Source organism: Myotis davidii, unplaced genomic scaffold (assembly GCF_000327345.1).
Source record: "Myotis davidii unplaced genomic scaffold, ASM32734v1 scaffold304, whole genome shotgun sequence".
In the NCBI taxonomy this organism is placed as follows: domain Eukaryota; kingdom Metazoa; phylum Chordata; class Mammalia; order Chiroptera; family Vespertilionidae; genus Myotis; species Myotis davidii.
The window spans coordinates 220,230-225,243 of record NW_006297661.1 but is presented as its reverse complement, the minus strand read 5'-3'; the positions used below and the strand labels follow the sequence as shown (position 1 = coordinate 225,243).

Genomic DNA, 5,014 nt, shown 5'->3' with positions numbered 1-5,014 from the left:
AGGGATGTCCCAGATTGGAGAGGATGCAGGCCAAACTGAGGGACACCCCCAGGCCCGTGCACGAATATTGTGCACTGGCCACTATTATCTAAATATACACCTAAATTCACTTCTACAAACCACCTAAAGAAAAAGAAAGTGTTGGCTTAAAATGTTAACATAGGCTGAAACAGTAATCAAAGAAAGTGATACTTTTGAAAGTTTTTTGATACTTTTGGTACAGAGTGAAAGGCAGGGAGCCCAAAGTAAGAGAAGATGACCTGGACAGCCCAATGGGGCACTTCAGGAAGACAGACCTTCATCCTGGGCAGGGTGCCACGACTGAGTTTCATGGCCCAAGCCACTGACTATTATTTCCCGTATTATAAATATACTCAATCAGTAGATACACTTTTCAATCAAGCTATCCCAAGATGGAACAGCTCAAAAGACAATATCCATCTCAAAGTATTGTAAATAGTATTTTATGCTTTTGAGAACTTTTTCTGCAGAACTGTCTGGATAGTTACCCTTTCCCTAGCCTTTTATGCAATATCAAAGAAGGCTTATGTCTCCTTTCTCTTCTCACTTCTTACCTCTCTCTTGTTCCTCAGTTTTAAAGGGATGGGAGAAAGGAGAGGAGCAATAAGAACAATTTAAAGAAGTCTCAAACAGATCTCTAATTAGTCTTGAGGTAAAACTGGTAAAAAGCAAAGAAAGGATGTGTAGGGATTTAAAATTTAACCCTAAAATACTACCGCACATATTACTTAATACTATTTATGTATTTATACTTTTCCAATATACTCTATCTCAGTTAATGATTTCACCACCACCAATGAAAAGATTAAAGAATCATTTCTGAACATTTTTCCACATAGCAAGGCTAGAAAACTATAAAACAAGAAGGGAGGGAGATAAGCAGGCAAGCAAACAAGCAGGCAAAAAAGAAAGGAAAGAAGGAAGGAAAGCCTAAAATACAGGCAGCCCTAGAATCACCAAGTACTGCTTTAACTGAAACTCTACAAAACCAGGGCTGCCTATATTTACTTTGTGGCTCTTTACATAAAATGTGATAACCTCTTCAATAAAGGATAGCCAAATGGCCAAGAAACATATGAAAAGGTGTTAAATATTATTAGTCATTAGGGAAATCAGGGGAAAACCCCGAAGTGATATCACTATATATTATATACCTACCCAAGTGGCTAAAATAAGTAAGATACTACTAACTGTTGTAAGCTTTTGGAGGAGCCAGAATTCTCAAGCATTGCTAAAAAGTAGTGTTACTTAACACAATTCATTTGAAAACCTTTTTGGAAGTTATACCAAAAATACATACCTGCAGATCCTATAATACAGCAATTTAACCAGTGTGTTAATCTCCAAAATTCATTATATGTTGGATATGGATATATCCAACAGAAATGTATACATATGTTCACCAAAATACTTATAAAAATGTCCATAGCAGTCCTATTGGTAATAGCCAAAAACTGGGTAGAATACCATACAGCATAAGAAAAAACAAACTATTGCCACGTAACTGTATAAAATCTCACAAATACAATATGGGCAAAGTGAGACAGAAAGGACTACATACTGTATGATTCCATTTACATAAAGTAAATAATAGATAAATTCATAGATGATGTTAAAAATCAAGATAATGGTTATCTTTGGAAAGGGGCACAAAGTGGGCCTTCCAGGAGGCAAATAATGCTTTTCCTTGATCAAGGTACTGGATATACTTTGTGAAAACTCAGCGAGCTGTACACTTATGATTCATGCACTTTTCTGGAGGTCAATTGCCCTTTAAAAATTAACACACAAAAAAAAATTGCATGAACTCTGTCTTTGAAGGACAATTATGTACATCTCCCATTCACTTTCTGACTTGGCATCATCATCGCTCACCAGTGTGATACCTTTAATCCCTGTTACCTAATACAGAAGTCAGCTTTGTTTTCATCAATATTCTTGGTAGACTGTTGCATAGATTTCCCAAAGGAATATGTAGCTTAGTTTCACACTAGATCCCAACGAGAAACTTTGACAAGCCAACACCTCGTGATGGTATATTAAAATTATCTGAGGAAGAAAGGGAAACCTCCTTTAAATGTAATTTTGTTTGGCCCTATTGTTTTGGTTTACCTTTGCCTACTAATTATGGTGATTTAATTTCCACAAAATGTTCAAATGAGCTTTTCAAAAAAAGTCGGTTCTTGTGGAAAGTTTTTCTTTCTACTATCCTGTCTATTAATGCTGTTATCTTCTGTTTATCCAGTTCCTTCCATCCATGCAGCTTAAAGTACTTTACAAATTCTGTTGCGTGATGTCATCTTCCAGTCAGAGAAATTTGGGCCAAGAAACACTGTGTATCAAAACATATGCAAACAGTACTTTTCTAAGGCATGGCTCAGTGTACCTAAAGAAGCACCGCATTCTTTGCCGAAAGTTACAAGAGTTAGAAATGAAATACAAAGATGATGTGACTCTCAAGGGCACAGGGTCTATCATAGGTTGAACCAGGACTATACCCTCTAACTCGCTGCCACTTAAAGGAAAACAAACAAAAACCTACACCCTTGAATAAAATGCTAACTCTCTAACGGGAAGTCAGTGAAGATGCCTAGATCAGACCCAGAAAGACGACGTGTGGACCCCTACAAGACTGACCTTCCAGGGAGCCCCTTCCCTCCAGCCGCACGGGGACAACGTTCCCGAGCGCAGGTCCCGCGCCGCCCCTTCACCGTCTCCGAGGAGGCTGCGGCGGTACTGCCGGCGCGGTTCTCAGCCCACCCTTCCGCTCCGAGCGCCCGACCTCCCAGCAAACCCGTTTACCTGAGATTAGCCCGTGCCCGCCCCCAGCCAACGCGGGGCGCTCGCCCAGAGTTTCTCGGCCGGACACACAGCCGGCCAATCGCGGCTCGCTGGCCGGGGGCTCCCGCGCGAGGAGGTGCGCGCACCCGCAAACCTCGGGCGGGGCGCAGCGCAGGGAGCGGGCGCACTGCGCGCGGGGGCCTCGGGGAACCCAGCAGCAGGCGCTCCCGTAGGGCTCACGGTGCGCACCGGGCATGCGCGTGCCGGCGCCGGGGCGCGGGGCGGGGCGGGGTCTCCTGGGGGAGGGAGCGAGCTGGGGAAGGCCTCCGGGGAGTTTGGAGACCGAAGGAGGCGGTGCTAGTAGTCTTCCAGGGCCGCTCCCCCCGGGGCTGCGATTGTCGGGGCCCGGACGACCGGCGCGATCTGCGAAAGCAAAACACGGGACATGTTGTCTGCGCAAAACCCCGTCGGGTTAGAGGAGGAAAACCGCGTGGTTAAACACGCGCCCTGTGGCCTCCTCGGGGCGTTGCGTGGTCTCCGGGGGAGCTGGTGATATCGGGGTTTCCTGTTTTGTTGTATGTGGTTCGAGGTGAGGCGGGGAGTGCAATTGCGAGGCCCGGGACAGGAGAGAGGGGGGCGTGGCGAATTGTTAGTTGGAAAGAAAGGGCCAAAGTTGGGCTCCAGATGGGTGAGCGAAAGCGGCCCAAAAGTTTCGACCAAAAGTTAGTGTAACCTTCTTGACTTAAGTACTAGAAAGAGCTCTGGATGCTAACGTTCATTAAGACAAAATGTTGAACCTTCCAGAATTAACAACAACAAAAATGAAGACTTAAATCCGTGTACCTCTGTGATGAAACAAGGAATGGCTGGCATAGTTATTTAGCTGTTAGTAATTCAAATGTGGTTCTCTTGTTCTCCAGATTAGTATTGTTTTTATGTCACGTTAACTCCTTCAGACACCAAATATTTTATTTTATTCATTCAGACATGTATTTATTGAGTACATACAAAGTGCCAGGTTCTGGGTGTTGGATAATAAGCAATAATAATTTTTACAGATAATACACATAAGATGAAATGTTGGCAGTTTCCCAAATTAGTGGTTAAAGTTAATGAAATGAACTTAAACTTTAGTAAGTTTGTATGTAAACTTACTAAATTGTATGTAAATTAGTTGGAACATAATAGGTTATAAAATTCAAACTGTTTTATTGTACTGAATGGCTATTGTTCTGAAGAGGTTTGATACAGAATAAACTTTGAAATGCATTTTTTTCTTTAATTTAGTCAAGGTTTGAATCAGGTATTTATAGACACAAAGTACCGTAAAAATATAGAGGACGGGGATAGTTTGTTCGAGTAGATGGGAAAGGCACTCCAATCTGGAACAATGACTTATGAAGAGGTTTAGGACCAACTCAAATTATGTGTTAAAAAAAGAAAAAAAAGAGGGGGGAAAGTTGCTTTTCCTAGCTAAGGAATAACAAGAAATAAGTGGGAATAATGACCACAACATTAAGAAAATTCAAATCAAATAATTAATTTATAAGTAAAATTTAGAAAAAGTAGTTATACTATTTTGGGGGGGGGGGTAAAGGTGCATTATTAATCCTAGTATATTAAAGCTTATTATCTGGGTAAAGAGAAAACCCATGTTTTTCTTTCCTTTTGATGGCCTGTTTTTTCCTTCTGCCTTTTTTATTCAGTGAGTTCAAACATTAGGCCTTTTCTCCCTAGTCCTTCCTCCAATTACCTGAGGTAACTCTTTATTTCCCTTTTTCTGAACTTTTCACAAAAAAGCTCATTTTTCCCCAACCCTCTTCCACCACCACCTTCACTCACAATATGCACTTCGTATTCTCCATCCTGCTAACAGTTCCAGTCTACAAGAAATGAAAGAGACCAATTAGAGCTTTCTGCTTCTCAAACTAATTATCAAAGATGTCTATGCCTTCAATCCTCCTACAAGCAGGGCTTTTGCAGAAATATGGATAAAGATGAGGGGGAAAAGAAAAATAACGCCTCTTCCATTACAGGGAACAAAGGAAGATCAAATGGCAAATACTCTAAAGTCCATAAATATCACCAGTCTCTGAAAATGTGCCAAGCACTTCAGTCAGTTCTGAATACGAAAAAAATGGATAAAAATGCCTATAAGTAGCTAAGAATCCCTTGTATATTAGTCAGGGTTGTCTACAGAAACAGAAACAAC

At 41.5% G+C, this 5,014-nt stretch overlaps 1 protein-coding gene across 2 annotated transcripts in view; it reads right to left on the bottom strand.

Annotated features, from left to right (window-relative positions):
- MIPOL1 (mirror-image polydactyly 1) overlaps window positions 1-2,976 on the bottom strand; it is a 340,601-nt gene extending 337,625 nt beyond the window's left edge. For both annotated transcript variants that reach the window (XM_015570205.1, XM_006773314.2), the window contains exon 1: window positions 2,824-2,976. The gene's annotated coding sequence lies outside the window, so the exon portion shown is untranslated. The remainder of the gene's footprint in view (window positions 1-2,823) is intronic.
- Between the last annotated feature and the right edge of the window lie 2,038 nt (window positions 2,977-5,014).